Source organism: Pleurodeles waltl, chromosome 11 (genome assembly GCF_031143425.1).
Source record: "Pleurodeles waltl isolate 20211129_DDA chromosome 11, aPleWal1.hap1.20221129, whole genome shotgun sequence".
Taxonomy (NCBI): domain Eukaryota; kingdom Metazoa; phylum Chordata; class Amphibia; order Caudata; family Salamandridae; genus Pleurodeles; species Pleurodeles waltl.
The window spans coordinates 663,585,710-663,602,122 of record NC_090450.1 but is presented as its reverse complement, the minus strand read 5'-3'; positions in this window follow the sequence as shown (position 1 = coordinate 663,602,122).

Here is a 16,413-nt window from a genome sequence, read left to right as displayed (position 1 = left end):
TTTTCCAGAAAAAACATATTTTAGCTGTATTTTGGAAAATGTTTTAATCCCCAATAGAGGAATCAATAAACCCTTGGTACCTTAAGATTCCCCAGGATGTTGAAAGAAAAGGACTCAAATTAGTGTTTGATAGCTTATATGGACAAAACATTATGGGAGCCTTAGTACAAACTATCCCAAATAGCCAAAAAATGGCTTGGTATGTGGAAAGGGAAGAGACTTGGGCCCTCATTACAACCCTGGCGGTAAATGCCACTTACTGCCGTGCAGAAGACCGCCAACAGACACTGCGGACGCGGAATTCCGCTACAGCTATTACAACCCACAGATCGGAATCTGCCATAATACAGACACCCACACAAGTCCGCCACACCAAAGGTCAGTGATAAACTGGCGATAACAAAACCGACACCGTCACGCCAACAAGAATACACCAACACTATCACGACCCACAAATAAACACAGCGGTCTTTCAACCGCGGTAATCCATTGGCGGTACACACAGCCGCCATAAAAATACACACACACACTTACAAAACACAACCACATTGGACAATTTAAAATACACACACCTGATACACATACACACACCACACCCACACACCCAATCCAATATAAAGCACACACCCACATCACCCACAAACCCTTACTAACAGAATTCTGAAACCACGCCAGAGAGAGACACCACCATAAACAACACCAGCATCCCCAGACACACAACACCATCACTTACACAACATCCACGCACCTCAAACAACACACAATAACACACCCCCTCACACATCACAACACACACCACCTTACACATCACCCACACCACATCATGGCACCTCAACGACACCCCAGGTTCTCTGAGGAGGAGATCAGGGTCATGGTGGAGGAAATCGTCCGGGTAGAGCCACAGCTATTCGGATCACAGGTGCAGCAAACCTCCATTGCAAGGAAGATGGAGCTATGGCGCAAAACTGTTGACAGGGTCAACACAGTGGAACAGCATCCAAGAACTAGGGATGACATCAGGCAGAGGTGGAACGACCTACGGGGAAAGGTGCGTTCCATGGTCTCCAGACACCAGATTGCTGTACAGAGGACTGGTGGTGGACCCCCCACCTCCTCCCCCACAACTAACAACATGGGAGGAGCAGGTCTTGGCAATACTGCATCCTGAGGGCCTCGCAGGAGTAGTAGGAGGACTGGGCTCTGGTAAGTCAACTCTTTACTACCTCATCCCCCCCACCCTACCTGCATGCCATCACATATTCCCACCCTCACCCTCACCCCATCACTCCAGCACCTCACATATGCCCCACTATCACAACCCATCCATCCCAATACCAAGCCCTGAATGCAACACCAAAGCATGGACACCCATCACCAAAGCATGTCCACTACATATACCCACACAGACCCCAAGCCAAATATCACACAACTGCCAAGACAAGAATGCAAGCACTTGAGTACAGGGTCACTCACCAATTGCACACAATGGCACACACAGATGCAATAATCATGCCTTTACACCCCTGCAGGACCCCAACCCAACGTCACCGGACAGGAGGTACCAGACATATCTGGTCCCCCCACAGAAGAGACCCACAGTGATGACAGCAGCTCTGCACAACAGGATCAAGATGACCAGCCCGGCCCATCAGGGACCTCGGGACTGTCGGTTCCCCTGACACTGGCAGAGGCCACCACAGACCCTCCCCCCTCAGGAAACACCAGCACAGCACCCACCCAGCAGGCCCATCCCTCTGTCCCCAGGACACGTCAATCAGCAGTGTGTCCACCACTACAGGGAACAAAGGCAAACCCACCAAGCCAAGAAAATCAGGGACCTGGGGGCAGTGGCAGTGGGCACACGGTTCAGGGGGCAGAGGCTCAGGAAAACAGGGAAGCTGGGAGGACTGGTGTGCGACAGGGGGAGGACAGGCCCAGGGAACCCACTCTCCACGAGGCACTCTCCAACATCATGGGAACATACCACCATTCCCAGGAGACGATGGCAACAGTACTGGCCAAGTTTCAGAAGACCAAGCGGCTGCAGGAGTAACACTATCTGGGGATCAGGGAGGACCTGAAGTCCATAAAAAACACCCTGGTCACCATTGCAGGGGTGCTGCAAGACCTTGTTAACACCAGGAGGGGCACAGTGGCACAACAAGGGGCCCCTGACACTAGCCTGGACTATGAACAGCCCTCCACCTCTGCCGGTGGTAGTATACAGGAGGCACGGCAACAGGAACACGACTCCAGCACCCCACCCCCTGCAGATGGAGAACCACCCTGCAAATGGTCCCTGAGATCCAGGAACAAAACAGAGAACATTGCCAAGACCCCCGCCAGGAAATGAGACCTCCCCGAATGTTACCCTTCTGTCCCACTTTGTCACCCTGTCCATCCTTCAACTGCCATTGCTCCACTTCCTATGCCCCTTTGGACAATGCACCTGTGAAACAAATAGACTGGACTCTGCCATGGACATTCCTCCACCATCCCCCCTGCCCATTTTACAACCCCCTCCACTTATTTGCACAGAAATAAACACACTTCAATCATAAAATAATCTGGAGTCAGTCTGTGCTTTCACAAACGTGTAATTGCATTAACCATGGAATATAGCAATGCCAATTTACTTGTGCACATACTGATGTAACACAGCTGTAGGCCTGGAGGAAATATAGCAGAGGGCACAAAGTGGGACCCACATCTGTGAAATGGAAAGGCAAGGTGACAAGTCAGGGTCCATACACTGAGTGAAAATGACAGACTTGTGCTAGCTCCAATAATAGTATGAGATATGGGAGGCAGTGAGATCTTCTTACCTGTGTCTCACTGGAAGTATTGCATGATTATGTAGTTTCTGTTGTCGATATCCTCTTCTTCTGCCTCCTCTTCTTCACTGTTCACAGGCTCCACAGCTGCCACAAGACCACCACCTGGCCCATCCTCCTGCAGAAAAGGCACCTGGTGTTGCAAAGCCAGGTTGTGCAGCATACAGCAGGCCACGATGATCTGGCACACCTTCTTTGGTGAGTAGTAGAGAGAACCACCTGTCATATGGAGGCACTGGAATCTGGCCTTCAGGAGGCCGAAGGTTCGTTCAATCACCCTCCTAGTTCGCCCATGTGCCTCATCGTAGCATTTCTCTGCCCTTGTCCTGGGATTTCTCACTGGGGTCAGTAGCCATGACAGGTTGGGGTAACTAGAGTCACCTGCAAATATGGAGGGACAACTGTTAGACACACACTAACCCGTAGGGACAACCCCATACCCAGACACCTATTCACACTGTATAGGATCCTTGTCCTCACCTATTAGCCACACACAGTGCCTCTGGAGTTGCCCCAGCACATAAGGGATGCTGCTATTCCTCAAAATGTAAGGGTCATGCACTGAGCCAGGAAATTTGGCATTCACATGGGAGATGTACTGGTCTGCCAAACACCATTCATCGAATGGTAGCTCTTCCGGCTTCTGTACACCTGTTCACTCCTGCGGGGGGGTACCAATGCCACATGTGTCCCATCAATGGCACCAATGATGTTGGGGATATGTCCCAGGGCATAGAAGTTACCTTTCACTGTGGGCAAATCCTCCACCTGAGGGAACATGATGTAGCTGCGCATGTGTTTCAGCAGGGCAGACAACACTCTGGACAGCATGTTAGAGAACATTGGCTGGGACATCCCTGATGCAATGGCCACTGTTGTTTGAAAGGAACCACTTGCCAGGAAATGGAGTACTGACAGGACCTGCACTAGAGGGGGTATCCCTGTGGGATGTCGGATAGCTGACATCAGGTCTGGCTCCAACTGGCCACACAGTTCCTGGATTGTTGCACGATCAAGTCTGTAGGTGACTAATATGTGTCTCTCTTCCATTGTCGACAGGTCCACCAGCGGTCTGTACACCGGAGGATGCCGACATCTCATCACCTGACCCAGCAGACATGCCCTGTGGAGGAGAACAGCGAGCAGAGAGTCAGCCAACACTGAGGTATCACAAAATGTAATTTGCATACATTTATTAATCCGCAATGTGCCTGTAACTGTGTGCATTCAAGGCCTACATTGGTGTGACACAGTTAATATTAATGCCATGTGGCCCCCTGAAATGGCGGCTGTCTGACCTGTAAAGTGGGACAAGGGGATATGACACCATTGCGGTGGGCGGTCAAGACCGCGGCGCAATCCAGCATTGGTTAACATTGGACCCTATGAGTCTGAGGAGACAATGGCGATGTACGCCGGAGGTGACGGTACGCACCGCTGTGGACGTGACCGCCATTTTCTGTCTGTTCACTCTCTTGACATGGTGTCTGGGGAAAGGGCCCCTGCCTTCACTTCGGAGGAGTTGGAGAAACTAGTGGATGGGGTCATCCCCCAGTACACACAACTGTGCGGTCCTCCAGACAAACAGGTGAGTACACTGTGAGCATGCTGCATGGGCAATACCTGTTGTGAGTGGTGTGGATGGAAGATACATGTGGAGGGTGAGTGCATGTGCGTCAGGGCAAGGGTGGGAACGGGGGCCAATGAGTATGATGGTCCGGATGGGTAAAGAATTTCCTTTCCCCCTGTACTATTCGTCTAGGTCAGCGCCCACCAGGAGAAGGCTATTTGGCGTGCCATCGCCAAGGACGTCCGGACCCTGGGGGTCCACCACAGACGGAGCACCCACTGCCGTAAAAGATGGGAGGATCTGCACCGCTGGAGCAAGAAGACGGTGGAGGCCTAGCTGGGGATGGCCTCCCAACGTGGGAGGGGTGCCCGTCGCACCATGACCCCCCTGATGTTCCGGATCCTGGTGGTGGCGTATCCAGAGTTGGAGGGGCACTTGAGGGCATCACAGCAGCCACAAGGGGGTGAGTACACTCTCATTCAGCTGACTCTGCGCGCATTACGAGGTGTCTGGGTGGGGGAGGTAGGCAGTGGGTTCCCCTAGGCCAGGGCGATCTTGGTAGGCAAGGTCCCTTGTGAGGCAGGCTCAGTGGCAGCCCAACCCCTCTAGTGGTTAGTGCCATCTACACCTAGTCAGGCTCCTTTGACTTCCAGGTGTGCAGCAATCGGCCTTAGGCCTTGTACCCCATGGGCATGTGATTAATCTAGGAACTATAAGTGCATGGTGTAGTGCAGAGGGCTGCTGTGTCTGTTGTGTCCACCAACGGTAGTGGTGTTGCATGCTCTGAACATGTCTTTCTCCTGTCTCCCCTCCTCCCCCTTTTTGTGGTCTCCCGGTTCTTGTCCGCAATAGCATCATCAGGCGGAGGAGCAGTGGCACAGGAGCAGGAGGGAGTTGCATCCCACTTGGCCCTGGAGGGCGAAACACTGGAGTCTGAAGCCACCAGTGGGACGGAGGGCGAGGGGAGCTCCACGGCGGGGACAGGAGCAGAGACCAGTGACAGCGACTCCTCCTCTGATGGGAGCTCCTTTGTGGTGGCGGGCCCCTCAGTGCTCCCCGCATCAACAGGTACAGCCGCCACCGCCCCCCAACAGCACCGCTCTCCCAGCAGCCCCTCAGCATGTGTCCCATGCCCGCTCACCCAGGAGGATGGGCATCTCCTTCGCCCCAGGCACCTCAGGCCCTGCCCCAGTCAGCCCTGCTGCCCTCAGTGAGGAGGCTATTGACCTCCTGAGATCCCTCACTGTTGGGCAGTGTACTATTCTGAATGACATCTAGGGTGTTGAGAGGCATTTGCAACAAACAAATGCATACCTGGAGGGCATTCATTCTGGCCAGGCAGCCCAACAGAGAGTATTTCAGGCTCTGGCCTCAGCACTGATGGCAGCCATTGTCCCTGTGTCCAGCCTCCCCCCTCCAACCTCCTCCGCCCAGACCCAATCCCCTGTACCTCAGCCTATCCCAAGCACACCTACAGACCAGCATGCACACACGTCAATACACAAGGGAAGCTCAGGCAAACATAAGCACCACACATCCCACAGGCACTCACGCAAGCATCACACACATGCAGACACACCAACATCCACTGCCTCCACTGTGTCCCTCCTCCTCGTCTCGTCTACACTCACACCTGCATGCACTATCTCTACAGCCACTACGTCCCTCTCCAGCACACCCACCACCACACCCCGCTCACGTTCATTCACCACCCCTACTACCATTCACATGTCCCCTGTGTCCTCTCCCAGTGTGTCTGTGATGCCCCCTCCCAAGATACACAAACGTAGGCACACACCCACCCAACAGCCATCCACCTTACAACAGCCTCCAGCGCATGCACCTTCACCCAAAGTCACCAAACGTACACCTCCTACAACCACCACCTCTTCCTCCACTCCCAAACCCCCTCCAGCTACTCGTCCCAGTGTGTCCAAAAAACATTTCCTGTCCAACCTTGACCTCTTTCCCACACCTACCCCGCCCCGTCCGTCTCATAGGTCCGGAACTAGCACCTCAGCCACAACATCTCTGGGACCAGTGGTGCCTGTAGTCACCGGAATCTGGAGTGCACCGGCCACCAGGGCAGCCAGTGTGGCACGGAGCAACAGCACAGACAGTCCCCCACCTGTGAAGCATCAGAAGTTGGCCAGTGCCCGGCGGGAGAGGGGGGAGACTCCAGCCACCAAAGCCGCTCCCAGGGGTCCCGGTGGGAGTGTAGAGTCAGCTGTGACACCTTCCAAGGTGGGGAAGGGCCACAAGAAACCCGGCAAGTCTGGGAAGAGCAGCACGGCGGAGAAGACCGCCATCATCCCCGCTGCCCAGTAGGCCACCTCCAGCACAAGCCCAGCTGCCCAGGACAGGACCGCCAGCACAAGTCCAGCTGCCCAGGACAAGACCTCCAGCACAAGCCCAGCTGCCCAGGACAGGACCGCCAGCACAAGCCCGGCTGCCCAGGACAGGACCGTCAGCACAAGCCCAGCTGCCCAGGACAGGACCGCCAGCACAAGCCCAGCTGCCCAGGACAGGACCGCCAGCACAAGCCCAGCTGCCCAGGACAGGACCGTCAGCACAAGCCCAGCTGCCCCAGACAGGACCGCCAGCACAAGCCCAGCTGCACAGGGCACCGCCATCTCACGCACCGCTGAACAGGGCACCGCCGTCTCAAGCACCGCTGCACAGGGCACCGTCATGTCAAGCACCGCTGAACAGGGCACCGCCTTCTCAAGCACCGCTGCACAGGGCACTGCCATCTCAAGCACCGCTGAACAGGGCACCGCTGTCTCAAGCAACGCTGGCCCATGAGCGCCAAGGGCACTGACGCTACTGAGTCCGTCACGGGCAGAATGAAGCACTCTGGGCACCATGCCCCCTCCAGAACCAGTGGAGACTGTCATCCACTACCTCTGTCCTTAGCAGGATGAAGCACACTGGGCACCATGCCCCCTCCAGAACCAGTGGAGACTGTCATCCACTACCTCTGTCCTTAGCAGGATGAAGCACTCTGGGCACCATGCCCCCTCCAGAACCAGTGGAGACTGTTATCCACTTGAGAGACTGTGACTTTGCACTCCCCAGGATATGGCAGTGAGCAACCCACCCACTGTAGAGACTTGAGAGACTGTGGCTTTGCACTCCCCAGGATATGGCAGTGGGCAACCCACCCACTGTAGAGACTTGAGAGACTGTGGCTTTGCACTCCCCAGGATGGAACAGTGGGCAAACCACCCACTGTAGAGACTTGAGAGACTGTGGCTTTGCACTCCCCAGGATTGAACAGTGGGCAAATCACCCACTGTAGAGACTTGTGAGACTGTGGCTTTGCAATCCCCAGGATATGGCAGTGGGCATGTGGCCCCCTCATGGATTTGGCATCGTGCACTCAAGCGGCTGAGGTGCCCCCCCTTTCCCTTCCCCTGAGGTGCCTGTTTAGTTGCTCTCTGATGCCCCTGCAGTGTTCTCTCTGTCATGGTTGGGGATCTTGTGTTGGCCTCGCCCATACCGTGTGGTCCCAGTGTTCCACGGACTTTCTTAGAGCACTACCTGGACTACTATGCTTGGTATATATTTTGTACATGGTGTATATATATATTTCTGCCTACTTGCTTTTAATATATTACAATGGTTACACTCATTTTCTATTGTCTTTGCATTCTTCTGGGGGGTTTGGGGGTGTAACTGTGATGTATTGATTTGCATTACTGTGTGTGTTGTAGTGGGTGAGGGTGGGGGTTTGTGTGTTGTGTGTGTATGTCCCTGTTTTTTCCCTCCCCCCCTCCCCTGTTTCGTAGGTGCAGTACTCACTGTGGTCTTCGCCGCCGGCGTTCGTGCTCCTGGTGGAGGAGCAGGAAGACTATTGCAGGGAGAATTTGGAGTTCTGGATCCATGGCGTCCTCGTTCCTCGTGGGGTGTGTAGAGGTGAGCGGATTTCCATCGGAATTCCTGTTTCCGCCGTGTTTTTATCCACGGTGAATCCGCCCCGGAAAAGGTGGCGGATTGGCCTGTCATAATAGTGTGGGCGATACATTGTCTCCCGCCTGTCTGTTGCCGGTGACCGCAGCGCTGTTTGTTTGTACCGCTGTGGCGTTCGGAGTGTTAAAGTGGCTGTCTTTGTTGGCGGTTTCCGCCACGGTCGTAATTGCTATTTTTTCACTGCCGGCCTGTTGGCGGTCTTACCGCCGCTTTAACACCGACCGCCAGGGTTGTAATGACCACCTAAATGTCTTGAATAGTTTTAAAATCTTTGTTTCTATCACACATTATAATTACAAAAAATTTGCTTCACTTGTTATTTGCTAATTGCTAATATATTTTGAAATATGTTTATAATTCTTTTACAGGGTATTTAAATGGTGTGTGTTAGAAAAGTGACATCGTAAAGCCTTTCATTTTATTTTTCCTTTTACTTTCTGTACCCCAGCAAAGTTGTCACCTAAATCACTTTTAGAAAATCGTTTTACTGTGCAGTCAGAGAAATAAAAATAAACACCAGTTTCTGAATAAGAAGTCTTTTGCAAAAAGATATAGGTGGTCATTCCAACCTCGGCGGTAAAAGCCGCTTACCGCCAGTCAGAAGACCGCCATAACACTGCCGCGGTAAACCGCCACGGTCATTCTGACCCACAACAGGCAAACCGCCAAAATTCCGACATCCACAAAAGTCCGCCACACCAAAGGTCAGCGATAAACTGGCGATGACCAAACCTCCACCGTCACGCCAACAGAAATACGCCCATACCATTACGACCCACGAATCCACGCGGCAGTCTTTCAGCCGCAGTATTCTATTGGCGGTACACACCGCCACGGTCGAAATACACATACTCGTACAAAACACAACCACATTGGACTATTCGAAATACACACACCTGATACACATACACACACCACTCCCACACACCCAATACAATATAAAACACACACCCACATCACCCACAAACCCCTACGACCAGAAATTCAGAGAGAAGGCGAGAGAGAGACACCACAGTCAACTACCAAGCATCCACAGGCACACAATACCAATACCCACAGAACTTCCACGCACCTCACACAACACACCACTAAATAGCACCCCACCTATCACTGCACACTCCACCCCACACATCATCCACACCACCCCATGGCACCTCAAAGACACCCCAGGTTCTCAGATGCTGAACTCAGGGTCATGGTGGAGGAAATCCCACGAGTAGAGCCCCAGCTGTTCGGGACACAGGTGCAGCACACCACCATTGCCAGGAAGATGGAGCTATGGAGCAGAATAGTGGACAGGGTCAACGCTGTGGGACAGCACCCGAGAAATAGGGACGACATCAGGAAGCGGTGGAACGACCTACGGGGGAAGGAGCGTTCCATGGTATCAAGGCACATCATCGCGGTACAGCGGACTGGCGGCGGACCCCCACCTCCTCCCCCAGAGTTTACAACATGGGAGGAGCAAGTCTTGAACATCCTGCATCCTGAGGGCCTCGCAGGAGTCGGTGGAGGAATGGACTCTGGTAAGTCTCATCTTCACTACTTCATCCCCCCCACCCCACCTGCATGCCAACTCATACCCCCACCCACACCCTTACCCCCATCACAACTACCCCTTGCAAATGTCTCACCATCACAACCCACCCATCCCAACACTTAGCCCTGCATGCGGCCCCAAAGCATGGACACCCATCACCAAGGCATGCCCAATGCACATACCCATCACCCCCCCCAAAATACCGTCACAACAGCCCCCACAAAGGAATGCCAGCACTGGGGTACACGGGCACCCACCCATTGCACGCCATTGGCACACACAGAAGCAATAACCATACTTGAATACCCCTAGAGGACCCGAATGCCAGATCACCGCGCAGGAGGGTCCACAAATGTCCCCTCCACCCCCAGAAGAGGCCCACAGTGATGACAGAAGCTCTGTCTCCCTGGATCTAGATGACCAGCCCGGGCCATCGGGGACCTCGGGACAGTCGGTTCCCCTCAGACAGGCACAGGCCACAGCCGACCTTCCCCCCTCTGGGAACACCAGCACAGCACCCACCCAGCGGGCCCATACCTCTGACCCCAGAACACGTCAATCAGCGGTGTGTCCACCACTACAGGGAACCCAGGCTAACCCACCACCCCAACAACAACAGGGACCTGGGGGCAGTGGTAGTGGGCACACGGTCCAGGGGACGGACGCCCAAGGAAACAGGGGAACTGGGAGGGCAGCTGTGCGACAGGGGGGGGCACAAGCCAAGGGAACCCACTCTCCACGAGGCCCTCTCCTCCATCATGGGAGCAAACCACCACTCCCAGGAGACGATGGCGACGGTCCTGGCCAGGTTTCAGGAAATCCAGCTTCTGCAGGAACAACAGTATATGGGGTTCAGGGAGGAACTGAAAAACATCATGGGTACCATTGTAGTGGCCCTGAATGAGTTAATCTCCACATTGCGGACCACTGTGGCACCTCAAAGGGCCCCTGACACTAGCATGGACCAAGAACAGGCTACCACCTCCGCCGGCGCTAGTGGACAGGAGGCCCCGACAGAAGACCAACAGGCCACCAGAACCCCACCCCCTGCAGAAGGAGAACCACCCCGCAAGCGGGCCCTGAGATCCAGGAAGAAGACAGAGTAACATGTCAAGACCCCCGCCAGCATAGGATACCGCCCTGATTGTCATCCCACTGTCCCACATTGTCACCCTGTCCAACCTTAAACTGCCCCTGCTCCTCTTCCCACAGGCATTTGGACAATGCACCTGTGAACGTGAAAGTCTGGACTCTGCCATGGACAATCCTCCATCATCACCCCTCACCGATTTGCAACCACCCATCCAAATTAGAGCACTTGAATAAACACACTTATTGCACATAAACAATCTGGAGTCTGTGTGTGATTTTAACAAATGTATTAGACATGACAGTGCCAAAATTGTTATTCACATTGTGATGCCAACAAACCGCTGTCACACAGCTGTAGTCCTTGGGGTAACAAAGCAGATGTCACGCAGTGGGGCCCACAGCTCTGAAAATGGAAGGGAAAGTCACAACACAGTTACCATACACTGGGGGAAAAAGTCAGACAGTAGAGAGGTCGGAGTCTTTAAGTAAATGTAATATGCTGGTGTGTACTCTTACCTGTGTGTCACTGAAAATATTGCTCTATTACTGTGTTCCTGTTGTCTGTTGTCTATGTCGTCCTCTCCGGCTTCCTCTTCTTCACTCTTCACAGGCTCCACAGCTGCTACAACACCACCATCTGGACCATCCTCCTGCAGAAAAGACACCTGGCGGCGCAAAGCCAGGTTGTGAAGCATACAGCAGGCCACGATGATCTGGCACACCTTCTTTGGTAAGTACATTAGGGATCCACCTGTCATATGGAGGCACCTGAACCTGGCCTTCAGGAGGCCAAAGGTTCGCTCAATCACCCTCCTAGTCCGCCCATGGGCCTCATTGTAGTGTTCCTCTGCCCTGGTCCTGGGATTCCTCACTGGGGTCAGTAGCCAGGACAGGTTGGGGTAACCAGAGTCCCCTAATAGCCACACCCGGTGCCTCTGGAGTTGACCCATCACAAACGGGATGCTGCTATTCCGCAGGATGTAGGCGTCATGCACTGACCCAGGGAACTTGGCATTCACATGGGAGATGTACTGGTCAGCCAAACACACCATCTGTACATTCATCGAATGATAACTTTTCCTGTTCCTGTACACCTGTTCACTCCTGCTGGGGGGTACCAAAGCCACATGTGTCCCATCAATGGCACCTATGATGTTGGGGATATGTCCAAGGGCATAGAAATCACCCTTCACTGTAGGCAAATCCCCCACCTCAGGGAAAATAATGTAGCTCCTCATGTGTTTCAGCAGGGCAGACAACACTCTGGACAACACCTTGGAAAACATAGGTTGAGACATCCCTGATGATATGGCCACTGTTGTTTGAAATGACCCACTTGCTAAGAAATGGAGCACTGACAGCACCTGCACTAGAGGGGGGATCCCTGTGGGTTGGCGGATGGGTCTGCCTACAGCTGGGCACACAGTTCCTGTATAGTGGCTCGGTCAAGCCTGTATGTCAGTATGACATGTCTTTCCTCCATTGTCGACAGGTCCACCAGCGGTCTGTACACGGGAAGATTCCTCCATCTCCTCGCATTGCCCTGCGGACGGTGCCTAGGAAGGACAACAGCGAGCACAGAGTCAATCAACCCACAGGTACGTTCCCACAGCCTGCACACAACACGATTCACTATGCATTGAATGGTTTGTATGAGTGTTGAGGAAAGGCCTAGGTATGTGTGACGCAGTAGAAATTAAGCCATGTGGGCCCTTGAAATGGCGGCTGCCTGACCTGTGAAGTGTGACAATGGGATGTGAGGTAAATGCGCTGGCGTGGCACACCGTGGCGGTAGGCGGTCGAAGACCGCGGCGCAAAGCCGCATTGGTTAACATGGAATCCTATGGGTTACACGAGCCAATGACGATGTGCGCCGGCGGTCGCGGTACGCACCGCCGCGATACGCACCGCCGCGGGCGTGACCACCATTTTCTATCTACTTAATCACTCGATACCTGATCTTCCACAGGAGAGGACCTACACTGCAAGTGCTGCTGTGACCTCGGTCTGGAAGAGACAATGGCTGCTGCGACTGGGGAAAGGGCCCCTGCCTTCACTTCTGAAGAATTGGAGAAACTCGTGGATGGGGTCCTCCCCCAGTATGCGCTACTTTACGGTCCTCCAGACCAACAGGTAAGTACACTGGGAGCATGCTTTGTGGGCAATGCCTGGGTTGAGTCGGGTGGATGAAAGATGGTGGGGAGGGGAGCAATTGAGGCATGCATCAGACGACATGACAAGGGTGGGGATGGGGGGCCACTCACATCAAGCATGCAGAAGGTGATGATTTTTTTTCTCCCCCTGTACATGTCACATAGGTCAGCGCCCACCAGAAAGTCGCTATTTGGCGTGCCATCGCCAAGGACGTCCGGACCCTGGGGGTCCACAACAGACGGGGCACCCACTGCCGGAAGAGGTGGGAGGACATCTGACCCGGGAGCAGGAAGATGGCGGAGGCTCTGCTGGGGATGGCCTCCCAACGTAGGCGGGGTGCCAGTTGTCAATTGACCCCCCTGTGTCCCGGATCCTGGTGGTGGCCTACCCCGATTTGGATGGGCGCGTGAGGACATCACAGCAGACACAAGGGGGTGAGTACACTCTCATTCTGGTGACTTTGCGCGCAGTGGAGGTGTCTGGGTGGGGGAGGTGGGCTGTGGGTATCTCTAGGCCAGGGCGATTTCTGTAGGCTAGGCCCCTCCGTAAGGCATGGCCCTGTGCCCCCGCCCCCCACCTCTGTAGGGTGCCAAGTACAGCTATTCATGGCCCTGTGTCATCTATGTGTGCAGTCGTCGTCCATAGGCTTGTAGGCCATGTCCCACGGATTGCGTAGTGGACCCCAAGTGCGCAGCGTAGTGCAGGGGGCTTCTGTGTCTGTCCTCTCCGCCAACGGTAGCGCTAATCCATGCACTCAACATGTCTTTGTTCCCCCCCCCCTTTTTTGTGGTCTTCCTGTTCATGTGTGCATTAGCATCATCAGGCGGAGGTGAAGTGGCATCGGAGCACGAGGGAGCTGCCTCTCACATGGCCATGGCGGGCAATGCAACTGACTCGGAGTTCACCAGTGAGACGGAGGGCGAGGGGAGCTCCACAGCGGGGACTCGTGCTGATGTCAGTGGCAGCAACTCGTCCTCTGAAGGGAGCTCCCTTGTGGTGGCGGCAACATCCGTGCCCCCCGCAACAACAGGTACAGCTGCCACCCAGCGCACCAGCACCGCCCTCCCAGCAGCCCCTCAGCGTTTGCCCCGTGCCCGCTCACCCAGGAAGGTGGGCATCTCCTTCGCCCCAGGCACCTCAGGCCCTGCCCCTGTCACCCCTGCTGCCCTCAGTGAGGAGGTCATTGACCTCCTGAGGACCATCATTGTTGGGCAGTCTACCCTTTTGAATACCATCCAGGGTGTAGAAAGGGAGGTGCACCGGAGTAATGCATACCTGGAGGGCATTTATTCGGGTCAGGCTGCCCATCAGCGATCGTTCAACGCTCTGGCCTCAGCACTGACATCAGCAATTGTCCCTGTCTCTAGCCTCCCCCCTCCAACTTCCTCCACCCAGACCAAATCCCCTGCACCTCTGCCTATCCCAGACACACCTACAGACCAGCCTGCACACACCTCAACACCCAAGGGAAGCTCATCCAGACATAAGCACCACACTTCACACAAGCATTCACACAAGCAACATCCACATGCAGACACACCAACACCCACTGCCTCCACTGTGTCCCCCTCCTCCTCGTCTCCCTCCTCCCTCCCTGTGACGTCTCCACTCACACTTGCATGCACAACATCTTCAGCCACCACGTCCATCACCAGCGGAATTCACCAATACACGGCAGACATTCATTGGGTCAAAGGCTCTCAGCAGCTTATCCAAACCTGAATGTCCAGCACTTACCTGAAACTCACCCCCTCCAAGATTGAATTTCTACTGATTCCCAAGAACAAGAAGCTACAACTAGTCCAATCTAGGTCAGTGACAATGACCTGAACAGATTTCATTCCCATTTTCACCCATACTAAGGGCCTGAGTTAGATGATGGTGGAGAGGGAAACTCTGTCACAAATGTGATGGATATCCTGTCCACCGTATTACGATCTTATGATATCCTATGGGGATCGTGATACCGCAGATGGGAAATCCATCACGTTTTTGATGGAGTATTCAATCCGCCAACATCTAAATCAGGCCCTAAGTCATTCAGATTGCCCATGGACAACATCTTTATTTACAAGGAACAAACCTTAGTGAAAACCAAGACTGCCTGCTCTTGCATCCCCTGCTGAGGAAAGTCAAATCATTCCTCTCAGAATGTGACTTCACAGTTGCCATCCAATACTCCATACTCTCTTATCTGGATGGCACCAACACATTGTTCTTCTGCCACAAAAACTCCACTCCACCCCCTAACATCATCCATCATGCTGCAGAATGCCTCCTTAGGATACTGAAAAAATGCAAACAGGGGTGCTTACTGGGCTATTGAAGAAATACAAACAGAGGTGCCGGTAGTGATGGCTTCCTCTTCCCTTGACCTTGTACAGCACTCTGACAATTTTTGTAAAGAATCACTGCTCATAACCTTTCTGTTTCATAAGTCCAGACTGATTTCATCATATCTGGGGCAGTTTTTGGAATGATGGAGAAAATAGAAGATAATTTCGATTGAAGTGCCTCCATTTTACACAGGGAAAATGAGAAGCTCCTCTCATTCTGTCATGTCGCTACCTCAATGACTCCACCTAAAAGGTACCCCCAGGATGTTGGGTTTTGATGTTATCCAATGCCCCCATCCAGAAGGTGAATGGATTTCAACATGGTTCTGGCCCATCAGATCTGGCTCTAAAGTCAGATGAAGTCAGGTAATCCTGAGCAGGGAATCCAGCATTTGCTGGGTGAGTTTAAGGTGGCATTTGGGCAACACTGTGGTTTCAAATGACTATTTCTTTGTTTGAGATTAGGATTTACCTTCCTCTCCATCCTAAGGGAAGAACCAGATGGCACCTCTGCAGAGACCAAACTGCTTGTTTTTTAACAGTGATTTATGAAACTTTCTGTAGGCAATCTTGGCTGCCAATGCACAATTCCCAAAACCAATCTGCCAAATGTTTCGTTTTGCTAGTTAACACTGGTTTGAAAAATGCCCAGAAGCGACCAAAGTGGCATGCCGAGGAACTAATATGTCAAAGCCTAAAATGAGTTTAAGTTTACGCTACAGTTTGCAAAGGAGCTTCAAAAATTGTTCCTCGTTTTACTTTGACCAGGTAGAGTCATGTTCTGCTTGGTTTGTTGTTCTTGTAATATCACATTCTGCAGGTACACTTTCCGAACCTACGAGAATTTATATGAATCTCGCACACCAACAGAATACTTGCAGCGCTCAGAAAAATGTAGCGGAGACAAAGGGGTTT